Raw genomic sequence first — 18,416 nt, forward strand, 5'->3', positions numbered from 1 at the left:
TTTTTTAAAAAAAGGAGAAAAAGAAGAAGGGGAACGAACAACACACAGAATGGGAAGCAGAATTGAAGCAAGATGAAGCATATTGACTAGGGCTCCCTAATTTGATTTTTAGCAATTCAATTAGGAGGCTGTAAAGGTTTAATGACTCTTTCTTGACGACAAACATCCCTGGCCATTACTTTTGGAGCTAGCAAAAACTGTTCTGATAAGGCTAATGAAATTTCTCAGTTGGGTGAGGTGTCTGTATATCTTTAACACATGTGCCGAAAGGAAGACTGTACCTGGCTATTTCACCAGAGAAAGTTCGCCTACGCAAAGTGCTTTTCTACTTACTCTCTGATGCTAAGGGATTGAGGGACAGCTGTCAGAGCTAAATCAAAGGCAACAGCTGTCAAGTGAAATGCAGCCTAGGAGGTAGTAGCTAGAAAGGCTATTATTGCTTGGGCAAAGTGCTACCCTGAAAGTCATGTCTCCTCTTGGGGATTCCTCATCAAGAGCTTGAACCTTCAGAGCTAGATGTCCCAGGGAACAGGTTGCCTCAGAAGACACTGGCACTACCCAAGAGGCTCCCAGCCCCTCCGGGGTAATGCCCTCAGATCTACCTTCTCAAGAGGCAGAGACCTCAGCTTCTGAGGCAGATGAGGGTGCCAATTGACCAGTTAGTCCCAGAGCCCCAGGCCAGCAGGGCTCCTTTGAGATGAAGTGCTAGATTACAAAGGAGAACTCCTCAAGAAGAAAGGACTCCTCAGAAGCAAGGCTCTCCTCCTGAGTAGGACTTTTGCCAGAGAGCCTGTAGCAAACTGTAGCTCTTCAGTTTCAGCCTAGACATTGCTGGAACAACATCTTTCTAGTAGCTCCAGTGACTTGTTTTCCTGACCATGCCATGGTACAGTCCCTTGGACTCCTGTCTGAACCTGCTTCTGTGTGTTGTACCTAAATGTTAATTTGTGTTTGACCTTGGCTAGCAATGGGGTAAAACTCGGCCTGGGCCCACGACGACAGTGGACACCCTTCATGGCCCCTGATGGACGTGCCTGGCAGATTTTCACTCCATCGCTGCCAAAGGACAAAGGTGGCAGAGGGTTAGGGTTTCTGGCCCCACTTGCGGGTGCCCTTTGATCTTTCCACCCACTGCATTAATGGTGGCCGCCATTAACACAGTGGGGGGAGATATGCAATTTCCCCAAAGACTGGGGAAATTGCATAGTTTTTCCCTCCACTCTAGCCTTGGGGAAATTGCATTTCTCTACCCCATATGCTGGTAGTGGTCTTAAGTCCCTCTTAAAAACTTGGATTAAGAGGGTGTTTAAGGCCACAATCGGCACAGAGGTGGGGGAGGCAAAGCATGCAATTCCCCTGGATATGGCATGCAGGGTGCAGTCTGTCCCCCCCCCCCCCCATGAGCAGGGCTGCATCTTCCTCCTTGCTCCTGTTTCTTCCCCCCCCCCCGGCCGTTGTCTCTTCTACTCTGCACCCCTCCCAGAGAGAAATACAGAAAGGGCATGACATGTAGATGATCATATTCCTTCTCTTTTCTCCTCCCACTGCTCAGTTGCTCAGGGAGGTCAGGGGAACAGTCAGCAACAGCAAAGAGGAGGAGCAAAAGAGCCAGGAGGTCACAGGGATGGGTGAACTCACCCATGGGATACTCGTCCCACCACTGTTTGCGCTGCATGAGGTCCTTCGGTGGCCTGTCAAGTGTGCAACAAACTCCCGGCAGCCATCCCCCCCACCCAGTCCAGAGCCTTCATTGTGTGTGACAATGGAGACTACAGTAATTGAGCATTTCCCGCATGGGTCCTTTAGGGCTGCCATTTATGCAGAGGGGGAATTGTGGGATTTCTGGATCCTCCATGGTAAAGTACGAAGGAGGCTCTGGACAGGAGCAGATGGCAACTTGCCAGTCTTGCTGCATGCGCTGAACTGGGTCCGGGGTGGCGGGAAGGCAGATGCAGGGAAGTCCAATGGATTCCTGGACCTGTTCAGGCACATCCCTAATTGTCAGTGGGCAAAATATTTGAGTGGCTCCTTGGTCGTAGCCCAGTTATTCCAACCGTGGGCTCCAGTCCTGCTGCATAGGAAGCTTCACAGCTCATTGAGGGGATTCTCACAACCGCTAATAATACACTCTAGCATGATGCTTGGGGTTTATGTTGCTGACTGTAAGGCCAACACCAATTTAGAAAAGAAGATGTCTCCCAGACATTATGTCTCAATGGGCCTCGATAGCATCTGAATAATGTTGTCCAAAGACCCAAAGTGAGAAAAAGAAAATTTGAGTACGGTTCACTGTGCTCTCTGGTCAGGTGATTCCAGCGCTTTCGCTTCAGTTTATCCAGCCTTGTCATCTTAATGCTGCGTTTGCTGCCCAGTGGAAAAATCAAATCAAATCAATCCCTTTCCCACCTTCTCAGATGGCTCAGCTGCAGGACGGATGCGCTCAACAAGCCCAGCGGCTCGGCTTGCAATTTCCACAGTGTTAACAATCAGCATAAATAGGCCAGCTTTCATGATAGGTGTGAAAAAGCTCCAGCAGCTTGAAACACTAGAGAGAGTGGTTATGGAGTTGTAAAGAGAGAGCCAGCTGGATTTCTTTTTCTCTCTTTAATTTTAAGCAGAGCTGCAACCTTTAGTCAATTTAGGGTTGTCAGTTGCTGGGAAATCCAGCCCTTTTGGGGCTCACCAGATTTCTGCACGCACCCAGCTTGGGTTACATTTGCAAGCGAAGCCACAGGTTTCTTCCCAAAATCCAGGACCTTTTTTGTCTTTTTTTTTTTTTTACCTAAATTGTGTAATTTGTGCAAATTGTAGAAGTAAATTGCACAATTTACATCTGAAAATTCACAATTTACAGTTGCAATTTGCATGAATTACTGTATTTAGGGCTGAAATTGCATAGCTTAAGGCCACAATTTGCACAAATTATGCAAGTACGTTAAAAAAAAAAAACTGGAAAAATGCAAACTGGCAGGATTCGATGGAGTTCGAGTCAGGCCAGCTCACGGAAAAGGGAGGCAAAGTCCAGGGGCTGATCTGATGAAAGCCCAGCAAACTCCACCACCCACCAAACAGTTTCTTCCAGCATTCCTAAATTGATTCCTTGGTTAAATTGATTAACGGCACAATCCTATGCATGTCTACTCAGAATAAGCCCTACTGAACTCAATGGAGCTTACACCCAGGTAAACATATAGGATTGCAGCCTAATGCCCCTTCAATTGACAAATAAGGCATTCCCTATTAATCAGGTAACACTTGAAAAGGAAGTCCTAATGCTTATTTTTAACAAAACTACTTATAAAAACTGCTGATGGGAGACACTATCCCACCCCTTCTTCTAAAATGGTGCATGTTGTTCCATCTAAATGGAAAGGATGTTCCCTTTCCAACAGTATTGTTTATGCTGTTTGCAAATTTATGGAGGTATAATCAATTAGCCGCCTTGAGTGCCATTTTTTGGCAGATAGATGGGATATAAATTTTATTAATAAATAAAATCATAATAACTATAATTTCAATTGACATACTATCTATATATTCAGAATACTTTAGGTGGCATAGATTGAGTAAAATGCATCTGATTACTCCTGAGATTCCTTTCATCAGGTGATAGGCCTGCATATAGAAGTTTTGACTTGTGAAAACCTACCCCTATCAGCAGTGGTCAACAGCAGCATTAATAAATATCTCTGCTTCACACTATCCTGGAGAGGAAGGATTTATTAGTGACCTTAATCCATGCTTTCGTAACCTTTAAGATCAATAATTGTAAGGAGTTTGATGTGGGCCAAGCTTGCAGACAGTTTAGAAGTCATTGGTTGATTTAGCTGCACTGGGGGTTAATTGGTTTGTTTTATAACCCTGAGACTTCATGGTGATTTGAATTGTGCTTGCAAGCTGCCTTGAAATGGCTGGAGACATGGGGCAGAAATGCTTTTTAATCAATCAAGGGTGCAAGTAGGGATTTGTGAATCCATAAAACCAGAGCTCACCAAAGTTTTCCAAATTCCATCTTGAAGCTCAGAATTCCAACTTGAGCTTTGTTTTCTTTTTTCTTTTCGCATGAAACCCTGTGTGTATTTTTCCAGCTCTAAGCATTGATTATGTCTGCCTTTGAAATATACACATTTTTCTCCCACTGTTTAAAGTCTACTTGTGTGCCTTATTCAAATGTACACATTTTTCACACATTTTTTTCAAACACATTACTGGGTCTGCAAATCACATTGCAAGTCAGAAATATACAGAGTTTGAGCTCATATTGCATCTGAGGCTGTGTTCTGTCCTGAAGATGCGGATTTGGTAAATCCTGATCAAAACAAACAGACAAATTCTCCATACATCCCTAGGCAAAATCCTATACATGTTTAGAGAGAAGTCCTACAACTTGCAGCATTCCTGTACAAGATTCATGTGCAAGATTGCAAACAGGAAAACATTTCTTTTTTTTAAAAAAAAACTTCTGTAAAATGTTGATGAATATAATTTCTTCATGTTATCAAAAGGCACCGATCATTCTTTGTTATCAGTAATTTCATTTTTTACATTTCAGTGAAGATACTCCAGCATATAGGAACATATATGCTTTTGGGAGAAGCTGTCCAACCTCTCAAAAGAGCGATTATATTCACAGAATCTAAACTAGGGGGAAAGAAGCCTGTTAGGTTGTACTTTTGAATACTGAAAAACAGTGATGGGATTCCTAAATGGCCCTCTTTATGTTGCTTCAGGCAAGGGGGAAAAATCCTTTGGAAGGACATCAAGAATTCTGTGCAGCTCAAAACCTTGCTAGTCTCTCTACACAATTCATTGTGCCATTTGGGATCCTGTTTCTCCTTGCATACTCAATGGAGCTTAGAAAGGTACTTTTTAGAAAAAATGAATATGGAGATTCTCAGGAAGCCAATGTTTTTTCAATTGATGAAAGATTATTTGATGGCTACATACCCAGGGATCCAAAATGTGACAGCTACTGGTCCCATTTCTTAGTCTCAGTCATTTGGCTGCTTCCTCAGACTTTGTCTATCTTTAGAACCAAACCAATGCAGATATGGTTCACATCCTGGAGTTTTGAAAAGGATTTTTAAATTATGGTCCCAATGCTAAGGGCTTTTAACAGGACTTTTAATTTGGGCTCTGAAGTCTTTCTGGCTTTCGTGGTTCAAAAAGACCCCTGCTTCAGTTCAGACTGGTTTGGAGGTCACCGGCTTTGACATGAGTCCAAATCAGAATTTGGCTTCAGAAATCCAAAGCTTCTTATGTGTCTCCCATTGACTCTAATGTGGAAATCAATAAACAGTGCAAAACCCTTTTTGGATTAATTGGGTGCAATGTGAAGGCATGGTAGTCCCTTCTAAGTGGATGAAGATTTCCACATTTCAAACAAATCTGTGCAGCTTGCACATGTGACTGACTACAACTTAAAAAAATAACTTTCTTGGGAGAATTAGATGAAATTTGCAAGCATAGGTGGCCCTTCTAAGGGATGGCACCTCCTTTGTTTCAGAGAGATGGGTATGGGGGTTCTTCTGCAAGGGGAGTCTTTGAAGTCTTGGGGAAGGGGAGTCAAAGATAGGATTTGCTTATTCTCATGTGTGTGTGTGGATATTTTGTATGAACATGGTATACATCACAGAGGTATCTCTAGGTAAGCAACTTGCAAAATATCAGAAGGATAGGTGCAGGGGGATTTGTGCAAGGGGAGTCTCTAAACCTTGGAGGGAAAGAAATTGATCACCCACCCAACCTCCCCCACCTGTTCTTTACTTCCCAAAAGGCATTCATGCAGTTACTTAATTGCATGGATAGTGTTTCATTTAGTATGACCCTGAGAGGTATACTTGGAAGATAAGTCTTTATATGTTGACATCTGGACAGCCAGCATTTAGGCACAACACAGGTTTATCAAGGCTTGGTCTCTAATCAGTTTCCCCAGGAGAGGAGGAAAAGCAAAAAGATGACATGCTTTCTGTTTTTGTTCATCACCTGCAATATCTCTTAAGAGTAGGCATATAATTAAGGCATTTTCATGGTGACTGCCTCGCTCCTGCTACCCTTCATGGGATTTGAAGCCTATTGATCTGTTATCCTCTTCCCCCCCTCCCCTTGACTTTCTCTTTGGAAGGATTAAGCCACCGTAGCACTCGATGATGGTAAATGATCTGGAACTCCACAGGAAAAAAAACCCATCAATTATGATACACACTCTGAGCAATCCTATACTGTCTTTATACTGGGGGCGGTGAAAGGGGAGATATGCTATGCTTACGTATCCTAATTGTGTGCAGCCTGGAAAGGGAAGGAAAAACACACAACCACAAAATTGCACACTCATACACAGAGAGTGTTGCAATGCCCTCAGTGTCCCTGGAAACAAAGCCAGTGGCACCAATCCGGGACAATGCCGGTAGTGTGTCCCACTTGCTTCCCACACACGGAGGGAGTGAATAAACACACGCTAATGGGGGCTGTGCCCCTAGCACGACCCCTGCATCACACACACACACATACACACAATGCAAGACAAGGCCACAGTGGTCCCATTCCATCATTCCAACCCTAGCTGGCATTGCTAGGGTGACCATATGGAAAGAAGGACAGGGCTCCTGTATCTTTAACAGTTGCATAGAAAAGGGAATTTCAACAGGTGTCATTTGTAAGCATGCAGCACCTGGTGAAATTCCCTCTTCATCACAATAGTTAAAGCTGCAAGAGCCCTGCCTAGCATGACCAGATACAAAAGAGTGCAGGGCTCCTGCAGATTTAACTGTAGTGATGAAGAGGGAATTTCACCAGGTGTTGCATGCATACTAATGACACTGCTGAAATACCCTTTTCCATACAACTGCTAAAGATACAGGAGCCCTGTCCTCCTTTCCATATGGTCACCCCAATTGACCCCAGTTTGGGCAGTCCCCATAGATCCCTACAGACCTGGGTATGAATCCCCTTATGCCCCTTACTGGTTTGGAGCATAATACACAAAGAAGTGGGAAGCAAACCAGCACAACAACACCCTCATGGAACTCCCTGTGCAAGATGCTGTCTTAAACCTGATGCCTGATCCAGCTAGGAACCATACTAAACAGAACGGATGCTACCCATATGACTCCTGTCCCCTTGTGTGAAATATACAGGTTATTGATGGAAATTGGATGCAGATAATAAAGCACAGAAATGCTTCCACTCTCACCTCAGCTTAAAGCTGGAGCTGCCCCTGTTCTCTTGAAGCAGCAGGCCTTGTCCCGGGGCTGTTTTTCTGAGCAGATGGGGTGCATTTTCTCTCTCAAGTGGGAACAGATAGCAGATCAATCTGCCCAGGATTTTACAGGGCTTCCCTCACTCAGTTGAAGACTGTCACAAAACACATCCACACACCGCCCTCCCTTCACCAAGGAGGAAAAATGGGGATGGGGTGAGGTATTAGCTTTTTGGCAGGAGAGTTTCTCACAACAGAGGAAGAACATTCTTATCAGAAGGAAAGTATGAAATGTGCAGGACGGCCTTATCTGTTCTTGCTTAGTGCAGCAAGAAGCACTGACCTTCACGTAGCTGTATACAAAGAAGAAATGTACTTCTAGCGTGGCCACAGGAAACCATCCAATACAGGGCTGTACACTAGTATAAGGACCCTGTATAAGTTCACCATCCTTCCGAAACCAAATCCAATACCAATGCTTGCAGAGAGCACAGACAGCCCTCCTGGGACAAGAGTTCAAGACCTGCTCAGGAAGGAGAATATTCTTTTGCCAAGAAGTCAGGGAAGGGGCCAGGACATAGAATCATAGAATCATAGAATAGCAGAGTTGGACGGGGCCTACAAGGCCATCGAGTCCAACCCCCTGCTCAATGCAGGAATCTACCCTAAAGCATCCCTGACAGATGGTTGTCCAGCTGCCTCTTGAATGCCTCTAGTGTGGGAGGATGCAATAAGATGCCTCTAGTGTGGGAGGATGCAACGTGCAACAAGAGCAGCCACAGACACACTGGCAGGACTAGCAGTCAATCGGGCTAGGCAGCAGGTGTCGTGATTCCAAGCCCTCCCACCGAGATATGAGACAACAAAGAGGTCTACTGTGCACCGCTTCACACTTGAAGGGAGTGTGAATTCTGGGAGCTATCCTCTAAGCTTAATTGGACTAACAAAGCAAGGTAGTTGCCTATCCACTAAATGGATGGTTTCCTGCAATGCCCAACAGCTATGGATGGTTTCCTGCAATGCCCAACAGCTTTTACCAGACTCCTCCTTCAGGGAAGGTCCTCATGACGTAATTACTGTCATGTATCTCATCTGGCAGATACCTCCCACCTCCTCTCAACTTTGCCTGTTTGATCCTGCAGCATAGCGGGTTCTGCGATTTGTCAATTTCGATGCTCCCTCTCCCTCTGACAGACTGAGTTCAAAGGGTGGGGAGGGGAAAGATGATCTCTGAGCCTTCTGTTCAATAAGCTCCTGGGAAGATTCCTCCCTGACTCCTGGCGAGTCTTGGAGAATTTTCCTCCCCTGCTTCCTGGCTCGACTGGCCTTCTTCTACTTCGGGCTCCAAGTCTGATTCAGAACCCAAGACCCAACCAGTGATTTTGGGCCTCATCCTGACAGCAGGAGACATGCATGTAAAATCCCAGCTTGGCAGATGAGCTTAGGGCTGGTGCCAAGAGTAGACATGGTTAGGCCCCTGCCAAGAGCCCAACAGGGGCCCACAAATGTGAACTCCCTGGTGCCATGTGAACTCCTTGGCGTTGTTCCTCTTCTCCACCATTCAACCTGCTTGTTCCTCTGCCTCTCACTCACTTGTCCCACAAGTGTGGGAATGGGGAGAATGAGGAGCACTAGATGCCACACCGCTTCCTGGCTCTGTGTCTGGCAAGCAGGTGGTGGCAATGAAGAGAGAGAGAGAGAGAGGGAGAGAGAGAGGGAGGATGAGGAGCCATAGCAGCAGGTGACAATGGAAGTGAGAATTGGAGGGGGAGGCCACCGAGGATCCAAGGGCCCCTGACAAACCTGGAGCCGGCGCTGGATGACCTGATCGACCCGTGCTTTTTTGTTCTCTCCTTGTGCATCTCAAACTGAAAGTTTAGCTTCCTCTTTCAAAGGAATGAATTGCCCAGTGGCACAACGCAGGCCTATAGACATCCCTCCCGCAGGTACATTTAGGCAAAGCAAGCAATGCGGCGCAAACGCTGAATGGAGCTAAGCAAGCGCCCCAGTCGAAGGATGCATTATTGCAGCTGCCTGCTGTCCACCCCCATCCTGGAGAACCACGGAACAAAAGCCCAGAGAATAAATTGCAAAGGAACCCATGCCGTTTTATGACACACTTCATTTACAAGGAGCTGGCCCACTGCCGTGCCTCTTTACCAAGGAGGGAAGAGCAGGTGAATACAGATTAGAATGGTAACCCAGGAAAAGATGCATGGACAGCATTAGGGAAATGACACTTGGAGCTGAACATAATGAAAAGCATCTCACCAGGGAAGCTGGCTGGCTGGGCAGCTTTATGAAATGCTATTACCATGCGGTTTATTCCACTCATTTCAAGGAGTGTGTAGGGCTTGCAGGACTGTCATTCCCTCCTGCTTCCTCCTGGTTTTAAATCATTGGAGACGAAAGTCGACAAAGACCAAAATGGACACCTCTTAAGCGGAGGAGGGCAGATTGTTCGCAGGTGTTACAGGATAGAATACTCTGCACCGGCATGTGGCTTCATAAGCCTAGCAGGCTGGCTCCAGCTGTGAGAGCAACCCTAGGAAATTGCATGCTGGGATGTCCCTTCATGACGGAAGTCTGTTTCAGGCCGTTGTGAGCTGCCTGCCATTTTGATTTCCCACAATGGCCCCAGAGCACTGTACCAAATTAAAATGGAGTCTCCTAGCCTAAGCCTCTTAGGCCACAACTAGACCTAAGGTTTATCCTGGGATCATCCAGGGTTCACCCCTGCCCGAGCACTGGATCCCCTGTGTGTCACCTAGATGAACAGGTATGACCCCTGGACGATCCAGGGATAATCCTTAGGTCTAGCTATGGCCCTAGAGTGGAGAGTCCAGGCCAGACATCAGCCGTGAGCCCTGCTGGGGTGCTGACAGCTGCCCAAGGTGTTGGGTGCTGCTTTAGCCATGAATTCTACTATTGCTGATGGAGCCATTTAATGGTCTGGGTGCTTCCACTTTGGTAGTGTTCATGTTTTTGCATGCTCAGTGAGCACGTATGGGGGGGATTAGGAGTGCAACTGATAATTGGTTGGGATTCCACACCCATCCTCCATGCTTTCACCTGAAGAGCCTCCATGCATGCCTGTTGTACATGAGTAGGGTCTCTCTGGCTGTGCATACAGAGCTCATGTGCACAAAGTTGTTCTCATCAGAAAGGTTCTGTTCTGTTTTGGGTCAAGAACATAGCCACCCAATGAAGTGGGGTGGGGGGGAATGCACACAGATCAACAGGGCTAGGCTGATACCTAGGAATAATTTATTACAGGACAGACGCAGAAGAGAATAACAGTACAAGTCTTGTTGTCACCAATTGTTCCTAGCTATGACCACTCATAGTGATCAGCCACTAGTGCTGTGCCCAAAAATTGTCCCACATTTTTTTCCCGGCCATTCTCATTCATTTTGATAGGCAAAAAAATCCTTTCAAAAAGAAATTCAAAAATGAAAATTTCAGAGAAATTCTCATGGGTCAGGTCTGGGTTTCTTGCATTTACCTTATTTAGGAGGTGGCTGAGGAGTGTGTGTGAGTGGCCTACCTTTCATTGTACAACCATCTCTTCTCCTCGGCTTTCCATACTTCAATTAAAGCCCAGGAAAAGACATCATAATGCAATTCCTCCCATGGTGTGTGTGTTTTTCAGATCAAGAAGTGCAGGCAGCCTGGGAGGCTGTAGAGCAACGGAGAGATGTGTAATAGAAAAGGAAAACACACCCTCAGCTACTTTGCAGTAATTAGGTAAGCTCAAAAACACCACAAAACCACAGGCCCTTTCTACACTGTTGTTTTTCCCCGGGGTCATCCCGGTGCATCCAACCGGGGACAACCACGGAAAAACAGGGATTTCCAGGGTTTTCTGCGGTCCCAAGGCTGCGGGAGATGTGTGGGCGCCTGCCCCTGTTTCGTAAATGCGAGAAGATGGGAAATGGGTATGGGCACAGAGGTCTTTGGGCACTCCATGCCCATCGGGGGGCGGGGTCAGGGTTTGTGTGTTTGTGTGTTTAACTTACATTTTTGTAGGGAGCGCAATTGCGCTCATCTCCATTATTGTTATTATTATTATATGACGGGCGCGCCATCCTTCCTCCCTCCCGGGATGTCATGCACGCGTATGGATCCAGGGGGAGGATCTTGTGAGCAGGATATCGCGAGATCCTCCCCCCTTCCCTCCCAGAAGGCCGGGAGGTGTAGAAAGGTCAACAGTATAAGCACCCTGAGAATGAGGAAGCCTCTTTCACAGGGAAGGCAACTTGAAGAACTTTGGAGGACCGATTTTTGGCACAGCATTAGCTCCTCTTCTTCCCTGGAGCTGGATACAACACTGCTTCTCCCCCCTCACATCTGCATTGTGCTGGATGCAAAATGGGGGCCAGCCTAGCAACAAAATGGAAGCTGTTGCCCTTTGTGGCAGAAACACAAAACCTCCCAAACCCCTTGGGGAAAAAAGAAAAGAAAGAAACTGTGCTACAACTCTTCCAATGGTGAGTCCTACCTTTGAGAAACTATTGAGATTTTATACTCCCCTAGGAGAAATTTGATGAAATTCCCTCAAACACCCCAGTTTCTCTGCCCACAAATAGAGTGGAGAATTCTGAGACACCATTTGCACACAGCTCTGTCCACTAATACCCATCATGGACCATGTCATTTCCCTCTCACAGGCCATGGGTGGGACTTGTTTACAGACAGCCGCCTCACCTAAAAAAAGATATTCACCAGCAACAACAGACCTCACAGCTTTGGGGGGCGGGGTGTGTGTGTGTTTTCTTTAAATAAATAAATAAATAAATAAATAAATAAATAAATAAATAGCCCACAGTGATGGGGATCCAGGCTCATGCAATAAGTTAAAAGAAATTATTCTGGATTTTCTGTGTTTGTTTTGAAAACACATCAATAAATTATAGTGTCACTGCAGCCTTGCTAAGTTCTTGCCCTCATTTTTTAAAAAAAAAATACAGCTGGAGTTTAGCTCTTACTTATTTACAGTTCCATTGAACAAAGATTCAGGGAATAAAGGGTCCCTTACTGTTCAGCTCATAAAGATGAAAGATGGGAGGGATGCTTGGAATGAATAACCTATTATTTAATGCATTCCTTGGCCCCGTACCACACAGCTCATGCTGACATTACTGTATAGCTTGAAGACTTTGATCCGGGTTTTAGTCTCGCGCCGATGTATTAAAAGAATCTTCTTATCTTTCCTCGTGCCTGTTTTCTCCTTTATCATTCAGAATTGTCCTCATGCATTTTAAGAAATGGTATTGTGTGTGCTTAGAAATGCCTATTGCTGTTGTAGGATCACTGCAATTTCTAAATATAGAGGTGGAGTTGTTGGGGTTTTATTGCGGGGTGTAAAATTACAATGCACCATTTTCTTCTTTATTTAAACTACAGTGACCATATGAAAAGGAGGAGGGCTCCTGTATCTTTAACAGTTGTATTGAAAAGGGAATTTCAGCAGGTGTCATTTGTATATATGGAGAACCTGGTGAAATTCCCTCTTCATCATAACAGTTAAAGCTGCAGGAGCTATACTAGAGTGACCAGATTTAAAAGAGAGCAGGGCACTTGCAGCTTTAAAAAGAGGGAATTTCACCAGGTGCTGTATGTATACAAATGACACCTGCTGAAATTCCCTTTTCAATACAACGGTTAAAGATACAGGACCCTTTTCCTCCTTTTCATATGGTCACCCTATTATATATGCCCAATGCTGGTTTCAGGATTTGGGGGCCCCATGAGCATGGCACTCTCAGTGCCCTGCAGTTAAAGCTGCAGGAGCTATACTAGTGTGACCAGATTTAAAAGAGGGCAGGGCACCTGCAGCTTTAACTGTTGTGATGAAGAGGATATTTCAACAGGTTCTTCATATATACAAATGACACCTGCAGAAATTCCCTTTTCAATACAACTGTTAAAGATACAGGAGCCCTGTCCTCCTTTTCATATGGTCAGCCTATTTAAACTAAGGCATTCCATTTAATATTTGTCTATTTTGGAGAAATGAACAGAGCTGTCGAGTTTGGGCATCTACCAGGATCTGAAGACCAGGAGAGGGACCATTGCCCTAACAGTGCTGCCATTTGCATTTTGTACAGAGTATCCAAGAAGATCAGATTCTAGATGCTTAAGAGAATTCCCAGTTTGCATGTCCCACCTCTTACAATTTAGTGGGGGCACTGAGAGTGCCATGCTCATGGGGCCCCCAAATCCTGAAACCAGCATTGGGCATATATAATAGGGTGACCATATGAAAAGGAGGAAAAGGGCCCTGTATCTTTAACCGTTGTATTGAAAAGGGAATTTCAGCAGGTGTCATTTGTATACATACAGCACCTGGTGAAATTCCCTCTTTTTAAAGCTGCAAGTGCCCTGCTCTCTTTTAAATCTGGTCACTCTAGTATAGCTCCTGCAGCTTTAACTGTTATGATGAAGAGGGAATTTCACCAGGTTCTCCATATATACAAATGACACCTGCTGAAATTTCCTTTTCTATGCAACTGTTAAAGATACAGGAGCCCTGTCCTCCTTTTCATATGGTCACCCTAATGTATAATGTCTATTAGATGGGAATCCCTCTCTGACTGAATGTTTTGAGGCTGCAATACTATGCACACTCATATAGAAGTAAAATCCCACTGAATGCAGTGGGGCTTATAACTCAACATGCACAGGATTACACCATTTGGCTTTCATGGTGGCCATGCTGCAGGCTTGCGTTCTTCCTCTGCCCCCATCCTTTCTGCATTGCATGCTTGATTCTTTCCAGTATTTCTCCATTACTGCCTGTTTCACAGAAATTATAGATTTCCTTTATTAGTCAAAGTCTGGTTACTACAAACCGAAATTAGGCAAAGTGTGGTTACAAACCCTATAGATTTTTGGACCAGAGTTGGAAGACCAGTTTTGAGTTGGCAGGCCATCTATAGTTTGTAGTACACTCAGTTCAGCAGTGAGGTTTAATCAACCCTGCTTCTCATATGTGTGTGTAAAATATACAAGATGATGATGATGATAATAATAATTTTATTTCTTATCCGCCTCTCCATTCTGATCGAGGCGGGGAACAGCAGCAAATAAGAAATAGATAAAACTGAATTAAAACATAATATACATTATTAAAACATCCTAAAAACATCCCAAAATTCCACTGGATAGGCCTGCTAGAAGAGATCAGTCTTAATTGCTTTCTGAAATGCTAACAGACTGTTAAGTTGACGTGTCTCCTCCAGCAGGCCATTCCACAGTATGGGAGCAGCAGAAGAGAAGGTCCTCTGGGTAATGGTTGTCAGCCTAGTCTTTGCTGATTGAAGTGGATTCTTCCCAGAGGACCTGAGAGTGTGGGACGGATTGTATGGGAGAAGGCAATCCTGCAGGTAGCCTGGACCCAAACCATGTAGATACCTACAAATGCAAATTTGTCTCCATTTGTTCACACTTTACTGTTTCTTGAGTACACTTGAAAAGGCTTAGGAGTCGACTTCTTTTTTAAAAAGATGTCTTGGGGGGAGTCTACACAACGTTCCGAAGGCGCCCCGAAGCCCCTTGAGGGCGCCCCAAAAACGCTCGTGTACTATGTACCTTAATCGTCCCCAGAAGAGGAGGAGGAGGAGGCGTGCTTCGGGGGCACAGACTGCGGGCAGGCTGCTCCAGGCTCCGTTTCCCTTTAGCCAGCAGGCCCTGTGAGAGCTCCCAGCAGCGGAGCTGGGTCGTGGGAGGGAAGAGAGCGGACGAGCGAGGAAAGGGGAGGGCGCCTCCCACACCCCTGGGACCGTGCAGGGGCCGCCGCTGCCCTCCCTTTCCTCGCCCGTCCGCTCTCTTCCCTCCACTCTCCACCCCACCTTTTTCTGCCGAGCTCTCCGTCCCGGCGGGTGAGGAGGGAGGTGGGTGCCGGCGCCGGCGGCACCAGCAACGACGCCTCTTCCTCGTCTCTTTTACAGGCAAGCTACACGATCGTTTTCGGGGTGCACTGGAGGCGGATGGAAGTGCTTTCAGTACGACGTGTGGAAATGCCCCTGGAGCCAGAGAAAGTCAAACGTGCTTTAGTCCCATTGAAACCAATGGTTCCTGGTTTTGATATCATTATTTCATTGATTTCGGTGAGACTACTGGTTTCCTTTGGATCCAGCCCATTATGTGTGAATCAGTCATAAAAATGACCCATGTGTATTCATTCCAACAGATGCACACTGGGAAGGCGTGGTGGTTAACCCCTGATTTCAGAGGAATCTCAGCTATTTGCACCAAAGTTTGCACCTTGCAATAAACATGTGGATGCCATGTGTATATGTTTCAACAGCCCCTAGGGGCCATGGTCAGTGCCATGAGAGCTGCTCATGATCTCCATGTTTACCTTGTGTTGGCTTTATCTACAATGTCTAATGTGTGCATTGGGCCTCTCACTCCTTGCATCTGAATGAACTGCTGCCATAAAGAGCCACTTCCTCAATAATTTCCCACTCATTCCATTACATGACTTTTCAGAAGGTAAGAAGGGAAGCATAATTTTTCAATGAGGAGCGGTATATAAATATTCTAAATAAATATAATAATAATAATAATAATAATAATAATAATAATAATAATAATTAATAATAGAAGCAGTCCGATAAAGTGTTGAAAGAGCAATGGTGTATTTGGATGGTAACATCTGACCCAGACTGCTGCCTTTTTTAAAATCTAAACTGGAGACCAATTTTGAAACTCATTTCTTGTTTATAATGCTCTTTGTCACCATGGGGTTGGAGAGAAATAATGTTTAAGGGCTAGTGACAAATAGCATCAAATGAGGTTGACTTGAGTTCAGTGATTTTGCCCCAGCACAATATCCCCCCACCCCTCCCGGGTTATACTCACTTAACTAATAAATCAGTCTAAGCAGTCTTGCAAAATACAGATAAGTACCCTCACACAATGCAGCTGTGGATGGACATTTTTGCCAATTGTTGGCATTTTCAAAGTAGGTGCCTGTTCCTACTGGGGAGGTGTCTGTACCGGGGCTGGCCCAAGATATTTTGCTGTGTGAAGTGCAGGACAAGATGGTGTCCCTTTGATTCCCTGTACAAAAGCTGACTGGGGTAGCAGTTGAATCTTTCTTCAACACTAGGGTGACCATTTGAAAAGGAGGACAGGGCTCCTCTATCTGTAATGGTTGTATTGAAAGGGGAATTTCATCAGGTGTCATTTGTATGAATGCAGCACCTGGTGAAATTCCGTCTTCATCACAGCAGTTAAAAGCTGCAGGAGCCCTGCCCTCTTTTTACATCTGATCATTCTAGTATAGCTCCTGCAGGAGCTTTCACAAGGTGTTGCATGCACACAAATGACACCTATTGAAATTCCACCTTTCAATACAGCCATTAAAGATACAGGAGCTCTGTCCTCCTTTCCATATGGTCACCCTATTCAACACTGGTATTGGCGCATTGTCCTTCACCACACCTGACGACAACAGGCTAGCTTAGGGGATGCAGGGCAGGCCACGTAGCCCATAATTCTCTCCTTGAACCCTTTGCTGTCACCCTCCCTCCAACATCTGCTGCCTGAGGTGGCTGCCTTACTCTGCCTAATGGTAGGACCAGCCCTGTCTATACATCAACCATTAACACAAAAACACTACACTCCCCTCAGCTGAGCAAAGTATGAGATAGTATCTTGTCTTTTGGTTGCCCTGTCCATTAGAGCAGGGGTGCACAGCACTCTGATGCATCCATGCAATACTGTCTCAGGGTTCAGGTGCCACACTCATGCACAGACACAGACATGCACACACAGGCACGCATATACATACATCTCCTGATATGGCTCACTCTTCCCTCACAGGTAACACTAATGAGGAAAGAGTGATCTCACTGGGAGAGGGAATGGAGAGCCTTCTCACCCCCTTCCATCCCCCAGTGATCCTGATACGGTTCAATTTCCTTGCTGGTAGCAGCAGCTGAAAAAGAGCAGTTTGCTTCAGGATCACTAGGGGATGCCGTGGAAAGAAGGCTAGCCCATGAGGGAGCTGCATGTGGTCCCTTGGCCAGGGTGTGTGGCTGGAATGGATCTCCAGACATTTTGGACTTTAACACCCAGCATTCCTGACCATTGGCCGTGCTGCTCGAGGTTCCTAGTAGTCGAAGTGCAAAACATCTGGAGATCTGTCTTCTGCCCACATCTGATTTAGGGTGTGGCAGGTTCCATCCAGCTTTTGATAGGAATGTGGGGATTTTGTAATTGCTCTCTCTCCTGCTGCACATCTCTTATGGAGAGACTAATAATGTTGTTATGCTTTGTAGAGACCCTGCAGGTCTTCATTGACTTTGAAGTGATGAATTTACATGTACATGCCAGGATTTCCCATATGCCACTGCTTTGGAACACAGCATGTTTAATTAGTGACCTTTGTATTATACTCAAGAGTTACACCCACATATAAAATTTTCTGGTGAGCTGCAACGGAGAACGCTTTAAGGGTTTGCTAATCTCGGCATTGGTCTAGACTCTGAATAAACTCTCCACACTTTGCTAAGGTCAGTTTTAGGGTTTGTTTCTCATGATGCAAGATAATATTACTGCCAGCAGCAACTGTGACTAGAATCTAGGGGCCTCCTGCTCTGTCTGATGCAACAGGAAGAACTTGAGATTTTAAAAATCTAAATGTGGGAGAAAACAAAACCGGCATATTCACTCAGCCAGCCAGAAGGTATTGAATGTTTAGATCTTAAAGGACTAGGTTTGAATACCTCTGTACTCTACAGCATCTGTGATGCTGAATTAGGGTTGCCACCACTTTTTCTTTTCTTTTCTTTTTGGCACACACCTCATCTTTAACAGGTGGCAGGTAGGTACAACTAGTGATGTATGATAACTTCATTTCAGTTGGAAAATCACTCAAAAATGCCCCCATTCGCATCCCTGAATGTGAATGGGAGTGCATGTTCTCTGAAAATGTCCACACATTCCCAAGCTTACATTGGCAAAATGTACAACTTTAAAAACACACAACTTTAAAAAGGTACAATGTAAAATCATGCATTTTTTTTTAAAAAATGCACACTTTTAAATATTCTCAAGTTCTTGCTTTAATGGGGGAAAGTGTGTGCCACTTAAAAGTGCACAGTGAGCTATCACCCCTATTCTGGAAGGAGGGTCTGCAGTCCTTCTAAAATTGCCAAGGCCTCTTGGGAATTTTGCTGTTGGAGGTTCAACCAAGTTTTGGTTT

At 45.3% G+C, this 18,416-nt stretch overlaps 1 protein-coding gene across 4 annotated transcripts in view; it reads left to right on the plus strand.

The window, feature by feature from the left end:
* The window catches only part of CHRM2 (cholinergic receptor muscarinic 2), a 193,109-nt gene that overhangs the window by 136,755 nt on the left and 37,938 nt on the right, over window positions 1-18,416 (plus strand). The window contains exon 4 of one of the 4 annotated variants that reach the window (XM_063135040.1): window positions 10,851-10,945. The exons of the other annotated variants lie outside the window; for them this stretch is intronic. The gene's annotated coding sequence lies outside the window, so the exon portion shown is untranslated. The remainder of the gene's footprint in view (window positions 1-10,850; window positions 10,946-18,416) is intronic. 4 annotated transcript variants of the gene reach the window in all.

Source organism: Elgaria multicarinata, chromosome 9, assembly GCF_023053635.1.
Source record: "Elgaria multicarinata webbii isolate HBS135686 ecotype San Diego chromosome 9, rElgMul1.1.pri, whole genome shotgun sequence".
NCBI classification, from domain to species: domain Eukaryota; kingdom Metazoa; phylum Chordata; class Lepidosauria; order Squamata; family Anguidae; genus Elgaria; species Elgaria multicarinata.